Genomic DNA, 16112 nt, shown 5'->3' on the forward strand with positions numbered 1-16112 from the left:
CTATTGAAATTCATGACTGTAGTTCTAGCTGATCTTCCATCATGTATTCTTCGTATCTTTCATAGTTTTCAAAATCTTGTAGATGCTCATTGCTTTGATTGTATGTCCATTGTGCTGGTGTAGTTGTGGTTGTATTATTTGTAATATTTCTTGTAGTGTGCTTCTCTTCTTTGTGGTCAGCTATGTTTGTTTCTTGGATTCTTCTCTTTGTTTTCTCGGCTAATGTCTTTTTGTTTCTGTAGTCCTGTTACTTTCTTTTGTTGTTGTTGTTGTTGATACTGTTGGTCCAATTGTTGTTGTTCTCTTTGTTGGTGTTTTAGGGATTTGACTTCCTTTATTTGTTTTTTTTTTTTTTTGCTGTTTTGTTCTCAGTATCGTGTTTCTCTTGTTGCTCTTGTTGATGTTGTTTTTGTTGCTACTTATTTTGCTGCCGCTTTTGTAGTTGTTCTTTTTGTCGCTCCTCTTTTTCTTTCTGCTGTAGTTGTAATTGTTGTTTTTGTTTCCGTCGTTCTTGTTTCTCATTCTCTTGCTCTGTTTGTTGTTGTTGTGTTTGTTTTTGTCCGTTCAGTTTCTTTGCTATTTTGAAATCTGCGCTTCCTCTTGTTCCTGATTTAACTGTTTTGGTTGTTGTTATTGTACTATATATTTTTATACTGTTGTTGTTCCTACTGTATTGCAGTTGGAGAGGTTTCCTTGCTCTCTTCGTGGATCTCAGTTTGATTTCCCGCTGATTCTAATGTTCACCAAGTAAACATCCGTAAAGCATAATGATAATACAATGTCCCTCAATCCAATGCATTCACCATGTCACGCTTGACCTCCCAGTGAAACCATTACATACAGGAGACAATTCGTTTTAAAGCAAACAATGCATCTTAGATATGGCAGCAAGTATGGAGAGAATAGACTAGTGTAGAGTATTGTAAATGTTAAACTATTGTGTCCGAAGCATTGTTTTGACGACACATACCTGAAACTATCTCATCTTTACTCTAGATATATGTTATGAACATTTTGTTATAGTAACATTTAACCAATGTACACAAATTGCAAACTGTATCTGTTGTAATGATGAGAAAGTATGATTTCGGTTTACTCGAAATCTGCGTTGGAGCCGCGTAGGATCATTGTTCTGCCTGCATGTCTCATAATCTATCAGAATGGTCAATGTTTGAACCCTGCCATGACTGAGGTAGCGTGTCTCGGAGCAAGGTAGTTTGCTACAATTACTTATGTGCTTTAATTAGCTGATGTGCCAGATAATGTATTTTAGTTAATCAATATTTGCGTCGATGGACAATGCACAAGATTTCCCAAGAACAGAGAATGAGACGGAATCAAACTGAATTTAGATGTTGTGCATTAGTTAGGAATTTTCAAATTACTACACAATGTTCCTGTAGCTGGATGATAACGAGGCTTGATTAGTGAACAGTGTAAGCCTTTAAGATATCTTGAAATATCAATAAAACAAAGGTCGAAATTTTGAAAAGTAAAGGTAGAGTTAAAGTTGTATCGTTGTTTTGATAGAACATCAATATAAGGATTGAGTATGCATGTCTACATTTGGTAATGTCCTTGATTCTGAAAAATGTATTGTATAAAATGGACTTTAAAAATTATTTTAATCTTTTTGCAAACAACGAATTTTAACTAATCTATGAATTCTATTCATTTACCTGAAAATTATCTTCACTAAACAATTATTCCAATGATATTATATTGTTGAAAAATTTGGGATTAAAAAAAACACATTATAGTTTTTTGACATTTTATTGTTCAGAGAAGCAACGTTAAATGCTGCATAGGACACTTGGCAGAAACCATTTGAAAATTCCTGTTAACATTCTTATGATTGCATGCAAGTTTAGGCCTATTGTAAGATAAACGTAAACCAAATGCAATATTTATCATCCAAAGGCATGCACACATACATAACCAAATGATCGATTGTTTAAACAATATACATTTGACAATTTCGTGCAGAAAAACATTTGGACTTTTCAAAGTTATATATTTAAACAACAAACAATGAACAAGTAAAAAGAACAGGGAAAATTCCTAGAAAATTAGCTAACCAGTTTGTACAACCTTAGCCTAGAAACTTGACTTAATCCTCTGTGTGTTATTTAGGACTGATTTCAAATAATCATTTGGATCTAAACAGTATCCGCTAGCTAATCTTAATAATTTAAAAATTAAAGTAATCGATTTTCGTCATCATATCATGAATCACCAATTGAGAAAGGAACATGAGAGGAAAATAAAAATAAAAAAGTGAGTACGTATTTTGTGTTCAGATTGATATATCCTAGATAAAAATTATTGTATTTTTGTGTGTCAAATGTATATGTCGGAAACGGTATACAATATGAATTCATGCTATTTTCAACGGCCAAACTTTAATAAATGTAACAACTTGTGGCATCAAAAGCCTATCTAACTCTGACGTGTTTGGTTACGGGAAGCCTCATTCCAATCCAACAACTATGTACCAAGTGACTAATTGTTGTCTTTATTTAATATTGACTTGAAACGATCACATAATTGCATGTGTGATGTTTAAATAATTATTGTGCATACAAAAATAAAGATAGATAGACAGATAGAAAGATAAATAGATTGATATTGAATGTGGATCATTTCTGCGATCAGCGGGGGTGGTAAGTTAGCAACATGAGACAGGAGGCTTAGCGATGGAGAAACTTGCTTTCTTTCCTCTCCTGTAATGGTGCCCTCATGACTGGTTCGGCTGTTGTCTGCCGGCATAAGGTTAAGATCTGAAATGCAATTGGCACATCTCATTTGCGTGGCTCGCCTAACGTCCCTCCTGTGTGGCAGTGACGGCTGATTTTCAAAATGAGGCTACAGGTGGAGTGGCAAGTTGAACGGGTAGCTCTTGCGCTGCCTGTCTCTGAACGTCTTCGATTTTACCGCCAAACAGCGATGGCGAGTCAAATCGAGGGATCCTTAATGTAGAAGGTGACGCGGCTTTGGCGACTTGGAGCGCGAACACGCTTAACGAATTAATAAATCAAGATAAGCAGAGGCAGTCAAAGCATTCGCTATTAAATTCAAAGCTTTGTTAATGACCCGATCCATTCGTGCAGCCGTCTACTAAGCGTATTGTTTGGCCGTAGTTTTATTTTTCCGCTAGTGGGAAAATCAATGACAAAGCTAAATCTAACATCGAAGACGAGGTGACAGTATAGTCCGAAATTACTTCGATGTGGCGAAAAACATATTTTTATCCATTTATAAAATGTGGTTAAACATGACAACCAGCTATACAACTTTATCTAACACTTGGAGCTCAGTATCATAAGTGACGGAATGTGTCTTGTACCATCGGGATGAAAAGGTCGCTCGTCCTTGGCTCTCAGAAAAAAGGAGAAACATTTCCCGGGTCACAGATACGTCCAGACTTCGTATCGCTGATCTCTATTAATGAATTTTGTTGACTGGGGAAGCAGCCGTAAGGATGAAGACCTCTTCATCGTTGATGTCCACCAACGCTTTAACACTTCAATCGTGCGTGGTGGTATGGGGTTGAGGTCATTCCAAAGCCAAGGGCACCATTGAAACTAAACTCCTCTCCACGGTCGGATTAGTTCATTGCTGTTTGCTTAGAAGTGTCTTCATACTCACTGTGGGAAGTGTCCTGTTCATGGCATGTTTACACTTCGGGAAAACCATTCACTGTCATATTCTCCATATAATTCACGGCCAATACCCTACTGTTCAGCAGTGAATATCGGAACATCAGGTTCTGGCAAACAATTTTATCATGCCAGAATGTACAGGTGGATCACCGGGAACATGGTCGACACATTTACCAGCCGTTCAAAATGCTGTCTTGTGGTTGCCAGAACCAAACACGGTTGCACTGGCGGATGTATCACTAACTTCATAATATGTTTTCGTACAATAACGTTGGGCGAGGCGAACAGATCTGTCACTAAGATCCCCGTAATTGTAACTGTAAATAGCCGTAACATGTTAGGACTGGTAAATATATCACTAACATCTCCATTATTGTAAAATGATGAAGCCGAGGGCTTGGCTAGACGTACTGATATTTCAGTAAGATACCCTGATTAAGATAGCTGGGGAGGCTGAACAGTCTGGACGGCCAGCTCAAACAGTTGGAAGGTCCTGGTGGGTTCCTGAGAGAGATACGGTAGAATAGGATGGATCCGTTGGATCTGTCAAAACCTCATGATCCCAAAATTACTAGCCCGTTGGCAATAGTCGGATATGGGGGTGGTGGATTTACGCCCCCTAGGCTGCCTAAAAATGGGGAACTGTCCCTATACTCTATACTAATTATTTTTTTCAGACAGCATGCCACTAAGTACATTTTGTACACGCAAATTACGATGCATGCGGTTTTTCTCTTGGCCTTGAACTAATTTCATTTATCACATTTCGATGATAGGTTTAACTAAAACGAGAAGATAAAGTAAAACCCACACAAATGCATAAATTGACGATACAGCGTGTTAAAATTTCGCTTACACAGCATCCGTTAATAAGTGAGCGTGAAATATGTGCGTGAAATAGTGGATATTGATATGCAACAGTGATAGCTCGTTGTACCACGTGGTCTAACATTTAACAAGTAAGAGAAAGTGAATTATTTGACTAAATATTCGCAAAATTAAAAAAAAAAGTATGTACGTTCGTTTCAGGAATGAATATTGATCCAACAAAATCCAAAATAATATATGGCTGGTTTGCACTGAGTAAAAATTTGGCTTCGATTGACGGGATGTGTCTCGTATAATGTCGTTGTAAGGATGCCAAGCTTTAAACCTGTCGACAACCAGTTGAAGCAAGAGGATCTATTGGGCAACGAGTTATTGCCCTTTGCTATATGATATAGATAGAAAAGATTAATTGCTTCCTTTACTAGGACTGGATCTGGTAGCAGAAAGCTCATATCGATAATTTAATGTGATAGAGGAATGTATCCGAAGGATAAATATAATATCCGGCTCAAAATAAAATTTCTTCTGCGAAGAAAGATTTGTCTGTGCTCTTGAAAATCGTTTTAATCTGCAAAAATAATCGAAGTTGTTCGCGAAGAAACTTATTTAATATGTGTTCCAAATTAACTTTATTTGTCACCAACACATTGTAAAATGCACCAAAAATAAACATATCTTGTAAATAAGGGTTAAAAAAACTTTTTTCACGTGACTATAATAATAGATGAAATAGTAATATTAGGAACCAAGTTTGATTAATAGGTCGTCGTTTTAATTTCCTGAATTTATCCCATCCAAACGAGAAACATGGAGCGATATAGCAATTATGCGAACATAGAGGAAGTCTTCAATGGGCAGGTTATACAAAGATGTGGGGTACGTATTTATAGTCTGCTGTGACTACTATCGAATATTACAACTAGATTTCGAACTGAAGACATAAATACATACATACATACATACATACATACATACATACATACATACATACATACATTCATACATACATACGCACACACACACACAAAATGTAAAATTTGCAAAAGAGACAAGAAGTTCCATCTCAGATACGAGTGACAGTTTTTTAAAGGAGGAAAAAGATATCTACATCATAATGAAAACATAAACCTCCTGCATGTTTCACGCTAAGTTAAATAATTATTGGATAAATCTAATTATTCGAAAAGATAAATGCTCTACTCTCAGCTAAATTATAGATTTAAAAACAATGTCTTCCCTGTAATGTTCACCGTGCAAGATTAATCTGAGATCAAAAGGTGAGTTCTAAACATAATCAACTGAACATTCAAGTAGGGGGTAGTAGATTCGGGAGGTGCGCCATTTCGCGAATCATGTTCTTGTATTTTGTATTTTACTTAAATAAATGTATGTCTCTTTTATTAAATAACTGACTTTTTTAAATGACTATTAATATATTTAAAAATTAAACTTGCTGTGATGTGTTTTTCCAATGATGGGGGCAATGTTTCCTACAGTTCAAGCTTGCTACGGCCCACGCCCATGAGCATTTAATATTTTGACAAAGAAATTAAGTTCTTTATATTTCTAAACTAACAGCAGAACACAATATTCATTCCGTGTGCACAACAAATTTGTCCTAACAAATGTCGTAGGGTTTGGGTTTTATTGTTGTTTTTTTTTTTTTGTTTTCTTCTCCATTTCTTGTCACTCTTTCATTTGTTCTTTCTTTCTTTCTAGTCCATAACAATAAGAAACCGAATGCTATTCACGATCAAATATAATCCTGTGCCCTCTTCCTTCCATTTCCCTTCTTTGTTCCTCTTAAACATGATACGATCAATGTCTAAAGGGAATCGTAACAATCTGTCTTCATACATGACCTGGCTGATTTCCTCTTCGACCAACGGAGACTTGCGATAGCCATCACATTACTAAGTGACTGACTCCTCCGGTGTCGTCTAGCCATGGCAGAGGGATGGTCAAAATAACTTCGAGGATGATCATAGTTCCAAAACGGGGCAACTCGTCCGCTTTTCGATTTGGCTGAAGCAAAACAAAACAAACTGTGAAGAAAATGTAAGAATTAAGACACATTAATTGAAATGTCTAAAGTTTCAATATAGAAACTATCGCTTACTTTAGTAATATTTCGTTAAAAAAATATATATGATTTAGTAAGATTAATTAGAGTCAACAAAAGGACATCAAATCTGTTTGTACCATATATATATATATATATATATATATAATGTTCAACAATATATAGGCATAATACTGGCAAAAAGGTTACAAACTTATTCGCAATTAGCATTACATATTAATTTAGAGATGGATTATTTTCTTCTTACTTGTATGGAGCAAAATGGTACACTCATTAGTTCTTAAAGTAATAGGGAGTCAGTGAATACAAATGCCATGAATATAATGTTCTACCTCGAAGCTCTGAAAACCCTGATCCTTGAATACAGTTCCTGGAATTCACGTTCTCAACCTTCCTCCAGTTTGGACCTCCACCATATGTTAACCAACCTGGCGAATTCATAGTGTCCGCTGACCGAATACCTTCTAACTAGAAATAACTTGAAGGACCTAATTGGTTGATAACATCACGGCTTCCTGGCTCTGAGCTGGAAACTGTGCAATTACTTTCTCTGGACTTCATTTTGTATAATGTTAATGGATCTACTCTGGATACTGATTTTATATTTAATCGTTGATACCACGATATGGAATCAGTCATTGTACCTCGATCCTTAGTTTTCCTGGTAGCAACAGGATCCAGTGCTGGTGGCCGTAAAGTCATAAAACTATGCTGAACCACGTAATCGTATTCAAACCATGGTTCCGCAATGCTTTCTGTCGAATTCGGACTTGAACGGAGATTTGATTCATATGACAAACAGTGATCATGGTTTTCATGAATATAGTCATATACATGAGCAATAGAATCTATCTGAAATTTGCGTGCTATTCTCGGGGAGGAGTCAGCGTAGTCAAATCTTCGAGGGTAAATATTTTCCTCCTTTAGCCTGACTTTGACCTGGCCTTTATTGCTCGACTTATCAATCAGATTATCTGCATCGTTGTGTTCCGTCGAAACCATTCTGGTTTCATCACGAGGAATCGCTTCCTGGACGTTCTGGTACAAATTACGAGAACTGTTAGTGGTAGGTTTTTCTCTATTTCTGTATGTGATATAATTACTCTCGCTATTTGGTACTGCAAAGAATGAAAAGTTTAAAAGTTAAAAGTCATTTTTTCCAGAGCCCCAAAATTTGGGCTTAATAACTGGCCTATCAGCAATACCCTTTTCAAGACATATATTTTGCTGTGTATGTATTTGCTAATGTAAAAAGTTTTTCTTTAATCAACCATCTTTTGAAATATAACCAAATATTTTATTTCTTTTTTAAATACAAATACTTTCATTAATTTATTTTATTCTCGGTCGCCACGTTTTATTATTTGCAAGGACATTTTACTTCAATTTCTTCTGCACATTACAATGTATCGTGTAATCATGTGACGTTAAACACCAGTCAAATCGTCAATCAATCAACCATATGCGGACTAATTCTTTTACATACATTGCCGTAGAAAAAGAAAGACGTGAGTTTTCATAATCAAAACATGCGTAATTGCCTCTCAAAGGCGAGAAGTACATATCTGTGAGATTTACTTGAAATTTGTGCTATTCGTTTTCTCAAAAGTGACCTTGGATACATGGACAATTTTATATATGTTCTGCAACATACGTTCAATTTCAGTTTTATAACCTTAACAATGACTAGACAGGTGTTATAGCATAAATCTCAATTTTGTTTCTTTTGTTTTGATTCTTACTTGTTTCTTTTGAAACAATTACCTATTTTAAAGCTGAAATTCTACTGGACCCATTTGAGTTATACGGTTCTAATATTTTTTGACAAGACTGATTATGATCTTTATATTTTATTTATTGTTATACAGATTGTGGTTGGTATTCAATACATCGTTAGCATTTACCAATTTTAGGAAAGATTCTCCAGTACTCTATGTTAGTATTGCAGGGTCGAAGCAATAATGGCAAACATATTTCAGCTTTGAAAAAGCATTCAACACTTCTGTTTTTTCCATAAGCATTTTAGAAACGAGATATATCATTATTAATACTAATATTTACCTCTCCCATGTCGAATCGTTCTGAGTGTAATCATAGCCAGTCAAGCAGCCACAGCTACAACAACTACCGCAGAGACTAGAAGCAATGTTGACTTGTCTGCAAGGCAATAAATATAAATGCAATAGGTGAAAAACCTATTTAACTATAAACGTGCATATTGACATTCACACACACACACATACACACACATTGCACTTGTATATTCATGTATGTGTATGTGAGTAGCAAACACTGCTTGAATAAATGATCTACACATATTGCATGGCTGTCCCAAAAAGAGTTTTATCTTTAATAAATAAAATAGTATGCATTGCATATAGAAGATGCAATTTGGAGACACGACATACACTCATTTCAAAAGTGCAAAATTCATTCCAAGAATCAATATAGCGATTCATTTTTGAACAAGAAAACAACATTGAAACGGTACCTTCCATTTTCATAGCATTGAACGTAATAGGTCCCTTAATTTTTTTGTTTTATTTCAAATGCAAATCTGAGATTAAAAGTATTATCCTACTCCATAATTTTAATTTTTGTTTTCCTACCTTCCGTTGGATGTTGGTGGGTCATGGCTAAATATTTCTAGTTTCCAGGTTTAATCCTTGAATATCGATAAATGTCGAATCCAAAAGAAACTCACTGCCATTATAGGCAACAATTATGGCCCCTTTTAACCATGATACGTCCCTAAAGGTGAACGAAAAGTTATCTTTACTAAATACACAGCCTTGTATGACAGCCGAATAATTTTGTAAACCAAGGGTACAGTTTCCGTGTGTCACATTATTAACTTCCACAGGAGAGGTAACATTAGTTATGTCAGTTTTATTCGAATACATGTTCATGTAATTACACATTAACACTTGTGTCCCCATTCACCGTCTTGCTGAACCAATCTTCTACCTACAAAGAGAATCAAATAGACTGAGCATATTGTAACGAAAGTATTACGAATGCTTCTATTGTACATAATTATAAATATAGAAACCATTATAATAAATTTAAGATCACAATTTCTGCTCTCTTTGATAAAGACGATAGTTGTAGTCCTGAAATCGAGTTCTCTCTAATCGAAAAAACACAATATTCTTGAATATTCCGAGACAATTTCACCTTGGATGGATTCGGTAAAATCTGGATGAAATTGGTCGTAGATGGAAGTCATCCCCAGGTACTGCCATTTGCTATTGGAACTAATCACTTATAAGTTCTGGATATATCGCCCATCTTCTAATCGTTACCAATTTTCATTGTACAGTAACCCTGGCCTAATCCAGTCGCCCAGACATAAATGTGTACCATTATCTGCTGGGCAACTAAAGTTACTAGATTCAGTCGTTCAAAATGTATAATCTGGATAAAAGTGGTAACAAGTTACAGTTCCACCCAGCCACTGCCATTTTATTTTGAAACTAATAGCGTAAATTCGCTCTATCATTTCGCCCGTCTGCTAATGGATATCAGCATCCACTATGTAGTTAACCTTGCCTTATCAAGTAGCCCAGCCGCTGAGTGGTTGCCGCTTCGCGATATGAAATCTGAAATAAGCTAAGTTTTCATGAGCAATCAATATGAATAATAAGGCATCGACCTTTAACCCTATCGCGAAGGAAAAATATATGTTGAATATTTTTGTTTAACTGGCCATGAAGCAGAATAGCTTAGTTGACGGACCTTCGTCCGTAGCCCAACGTAGGTCGTCCGGTGTCCGACGTTCATTTGTAAAGTTTGTTATTGCTAGTCCTCATAAAGTACTGGATGATTAACATGATCCTTTACACAAACCTCGATCATAAGCTTTTGGTGGTCATAAACGTACACAGTGCTGCTCGGACTTCCAATACGGCCGCAACAGCATCCATCTTAACACTCTTGTTAGTATTACTATGTCTGAACGGAAAGTCAAATCAGCACAGAGTTTCACTAAAAAGATATCTTTAAGTATGGATGAAGATGGAGTTTTCACCAAACCACTCTGCATGCTGTCTTGTTGGTCCCAATAGAGCCACGATGGTGGTCACCATGAACATTTTGTTATCACTACCTATACTGAATGAATGGTTATATTGACATGGGATTTTCACCAAAATATTTTTTTAAGTATACCTAGTACGATTAGAACATTTTGCAGATTTTTCGTCCAAATGATCGCTAATGTGGCCATCTCTAAAAAGACAAAATTTTTATTCCTCAAGAATATCACATTCTGTTTCGACACTACAGTTAAAACGAAGACACGGTTTTATTTTCTATTTTATTTTACGTCCTTCTTAGCCATTAGTGCGTCTGTCCTGTCAAGGGAGTCTTGATGCTTACTGTAGAAGCATGATAAGAAATGACCACTTTAAGACATGGTATGTGTTAACATCAGTAAAATATAAAATATATAATGACCTGTTATCTTAGTACTACTGACGGGTAAGTTCTTAGCAGACAAACCAGCGATGATTCGTTACCGCTTCTAATTGCATCCATAGGTTAGCATGCTGGATTCTAAAATAAAATGACTCATCGGCAAATGTATTCCTCATTGTATGGATTGCTTTCCAAGCTTAGGATTTGAAATATGTAGTAATCTGAAGCGCGCTTACCTTTGACATTTCATCTTTTCGAAAGCTAGAATTAGTCAAAAGATATCCGTACATTTTCTAAATCCTTGACGTTAGAACTAGGTATAAGACTGCATAAAGGCCTAATTAAGGGTAAAACTCCATTTGATCCAATGAACATTAGATTAAAAGGGCCATATAGCCATGGTGTCCATGATGACAAAACTAATTTAGTGTTTTTGTTTAATTTTGACGAACTTAGATAGATAGATAGATAGATAGATAGATAGATAGATAGATAGATAGATAGATAGATAGATAGATAGATAGATAGATAAATAGATAGATAGATAGATAGATAGATAGATAGATAGATAGAATGTAGATAGATAGGTAAGGGTGTGGGATTGTGAAGACATGCTGATTTGCTCTTATTCAGACTTGTGAAGGTGGATTACCAATCAATTAAGTTGATACTGCATTTATCTGTTCCTCTGCCCTTTACTGTGAAAATAAATTTAAATGCAACACAAGTGCTGGCTTACATCTATCTTGATGAAAATATTTCATTACATTCAGTAGCTGAAAACTTAAACTTTCGGTGTTTATTACAATCATTTGGATTTGACCAGTGCAAGTTATGTTAAAAGATCCGCTCTCATGTTGTTTCTTCTTTGGGTCAATCAGCATCATATGTGTGACATGCAGCATACTGCTGTAACCGGATACGTTGATTTCGGATCTCCACCTTCCGTCATTGATGATCACATTAACATTATTTCTCTGAACATATGATCTAGATGAAAACTCTGCAAGGAAAAGTAATACTTGCTTGAAATCAGCTTAAGAAAGTAATAACATAATTCAGATTGAGTCCTTGAAATTCATAGTAATTACAATCGTGTATGCCAGCGCATTTGTAAACCGTAGGTAGGTAGTAGGTGGGTACTGAGAAATGTTATCAACGTTTTCTTTCAAAATTCCTTGTAATGTCTGCATTTTGTCAAATTTTCTTTGCTTCGATTCAGAAAATCCAAACATTATATGTGTAAACAAAGCAAAGCAGTGGATTTTGTTTGTTTCAACACATTTATTCACGTATGTATGTTTTTAATTATTTTCCATCTATTATACAAAATAATATCACATGTTCATCAGACAACGTATTGATGATTGTAGGAGTAATTTCTTGTTTTGCAGTCAAGCAAGTAATTTAACGTATTTAGTGTTAACCAAACTTATTCAGCTGTATATCATCACGCACATTTATTTATCTCTCTCACTCCGTGCATTCCTTATTTAAATCAGCGATGATAGGGATCATTTCTTATCAAAATATTCTGAATTTAACAGTGTTTTGTACAACATTTAAAACTTGATATTGCCTTTGGCATAATTTCAGCTTCATCTTATCATACTAACTTGATATGCCTATCTTTGTTTCGGTGTCCACTCTATTGCATTCACCCTTAGCTGTATAGATCTTTCTAAATATAAGAAAGTATTTAACAGCCTCAATTAACAGTGTGTGTTAAATTGCAGTGAAATTTTAAAACAATACATGCTACGTAGCAAAAACACACACGCTTTACTTTCACTTTAGGATCAAATAAATATAGGAATGTAGAGATTTTTGTCACTGAACACGAAAAGAGATCAGAAATAATTCAGACTCCGACACCTTGTATTAGGACTTGGAGATCCTGATAAACGGGCAGTAACACACACCACACTGAGCACTACTAAAGAACAAAGAGCTTTAGCATAACTATGGGGCTGCGACACCAATTTCATAAATATACACAGGTAAACTCAAGATAGACACACAAACAAACACAAACACACACACACACACACACACACACACACACACATATATATATATATATATATATATATATATATATATATATATATATATATATATACCAGTTTTAGGTACGTTGTGGGCAGTCATCCCGAAAGTAGGTTTAAATCTGACTTGTTAAGCAGAAATACGTTTATATGATGTATTTCTGTTGAATTTATGTGTTTCAGTTGCATTGAACTACCGAACATGTCTGGTCGTGGTAAAGGAGGAAAAGTACAGTCTGTTGTTTTATCGTCTGAAAATGGCAAGGACAAAGCAAGACAATTGAAGACAACTGAGCAAGACAACAACGGATAGTTTAGTAGCTTTTGTATCTTTTTGCTTTATATCCTTTCTCTATCTTTTTTATTAATTTATTTTTTTTTTGGGGGGGGGCTGTTAGTTTCTTCAATTTTATTTCTTCCTTTTCTCTTATTCTTCTCTGTTGCATTTACACTTCATTTCTCGTTTCTTACGGGGAAATTTAATGCCTTATATTTTCGCATATGTGTGAGAATTACTAGATTGAACATTGCCCTTCCCTAGTCATACGGGAAAAGTTTTCATGTGCTTGTTTTATAATACGCAATTGAAATAGCTTTCTTTGGTACATTTATGTGTGAGAACTAATTAAGACTTCATTGTTTGTGACTGTGAAATTTTGACCTTGGACGCCTCATTTGGTCTATAAAGTACATTAGCACATATACATGAGAATACAGTGGTGTGCGACCTGGAAAGTGAGAGATATTCAAACCAAGGATTAAAATGGATCCAATCGGGGAAAGATTAGTACCGGAACAGAAAGGGACAAAACTTAATGTATATTTTAATACATATATACAAGATGGACAACTGCATGCCCTACATGCAGAAGGATGTCAGATTATCAACTTTGGAACGGCAGCGGCGATCCCTAGGCAGGGCGAAATCCTAGCAGTACTTAACAACATAATAGACATAGGAAAAATTGATGCCCTTCAGAATGCAGGCTACAACAAATTCTGCCTATATCCTACAGAAAGGAATAAGTTGCTGGAAATAGCAACTCTGGAAGTAAGGGGGACAGTGGCTATAATCGAAGACCCCGCCCCCCCCCCCCCCAATTCACAAGACATATAGAGCAAAGGACCATAGAAGTACACGCCATGGGCTTACCAATGGAAAGAGACACGGAGGAAATAGTGAAAAAAGTTGCCAACAAGTTTAAAGTGCAAGTGAAAGCTCACAAGATGGCAACTGTGTGGGGATTCGGTCCTATAAAGTCGGGGACCAGGATCATGATAATGGATAAAGAAGAAGCAAAAAACCTACCACCATACTTCTATGTCATGGGATTTAGAATAAAGACTTGGTACAGAGGGTGCGAGAACAATCGAATATGTCCCATATGCAACCAAGTAGGACATGAGCCCAGAGAAACCACCGGAAAAAGAAACCTATGCAAGCAAGGTTGCAACAAAACAAACAGGAGATAAAGATAGAACAAGAGAAGAAAAAAGGGAAACAACTAGAGAAGTGAATAAAGAAAGGGACGGAACCCAGACTCCTGAAATAGCAGGATTGCCAGAGGAGACAAATGCCCAATGGGATCAATTTATGAGTCCCTGTAAAACTGCACCATTAAAGACACCAATCAATAAAGGGATATTACTTACCAATAAATATGGGGCATTACAAAAAGAGGAAGATTAGGAAGAGGAGATAGCGAGTGGGAGAGAGGAAGAACAAAATGTATCAGGAATGGCTCCCCTTGATTGCTCTACACCACTAGCACATAAAAGGATAAGGAAAAGAAAAGAGAGGACGCCAACATCACCGATCAGTGGGGAAAATATTTAAGGGGAAAAAACAAGGAAAAAGAAATGAGAAATAACTAAGGAGAGTACGGATGGAGGAGACATTGAAGACGATATAGAAACAGAGACAGAGGCAGAGAGTGAAAATCAAACATATGAAGACGAGCGAGACAGAGGAAACACAAACGGACCAAAATACGACAAAAGACATGGACACTGGAAATATGACAATGGATACAGATGAGACCGACCTCACAGGAAAGTCACAGACAATAATTGGAAATAGATCTTAAGGAGGGGGACCTAGTTCTCTCCACGGAATAAAATTATTTCTATTAAATTATATGCTAAATTAGATAGTTATTATATACTCTTATATCTCTTACACAATTGATAATCTTAGTTTTTACAACCAGCGACAACCTGGGTAGAGAAAAATGGAAGGAAAGAACTTCCGGATTCTGTCTATAAACACAAATGGAATTAATAAGGAAAAAATTATTAAACTGAGTGAAATTAAAAAGTATGATGTTATGTGCATACAGGAGACACACAATGGTTTTACGGAAGAGTTGATTAAATTATGTGAAGAACTTATGAATGGAGTAATAATATTAAATAATTATGTAGAGAGTGACATCAGGGGATAGGTGGCAACTATAATAAAAAATAGAAGGGGAATACAATGGGAGAGGAAGACTGAAGGGGAATTTTTTAAAGGAAGATTACTACACATACCAATTGGGGAAATACAATTAGTTAATATCTATGTTCCAGCTAATAAATATAAGAAACAGGAGTTCTTAGAAAAATTAAATAAATACATCGAGAAATATAATATGGAAAAACTTATAGTGGGAGGAGACTTTAATTGGGTGGGGGATGAGATAGACAGAAAGAATGGTAAATTAACAATTAGTGATATAAGATTTAAAACAGAGATAGAAAAAGTTTTAAATAACCATAACCTTGTAGATATATATATATATATATATATATATATATATATATATATATATATATATATATAGACGTTTAAACATCATAAAGACTGAATACACATATGAATATAAAATTAATGATGACAGTAGGTTGGATAAAATTTATGGAACTTGTTATAATACAAACATGTATAAAGAAGCAGGAATTGAAAATCTTACAATTTCGGATCATAAGCTAATTTTTTTAGAAATTAAAATTAACAATACATCTAGATGGGGTAAAGGGAATTGGAAATTAAATTGTAAAATCTTGGAATCAAAAGACTTAGTTGATGAA

This window comes from Sinohyriopsis cumingii, unplaced genomic scaffold, assembly GCF_028554795.1.
Source record: "Sinohyriopsis cumingii isolate HCF-2022 unplaced genomic scaffold, ASM2855479v2 utg002376l, whole genome shotgun sequence".
In the NCBI taxonomy this organism is placed as follows: domain Eukaryota; kingdom Metazoa; phylum Mollusca; class Bivalvia; order Unionida; family Unionidae; genus Sinohyriopsis; species Sinohyriopsis cumingii.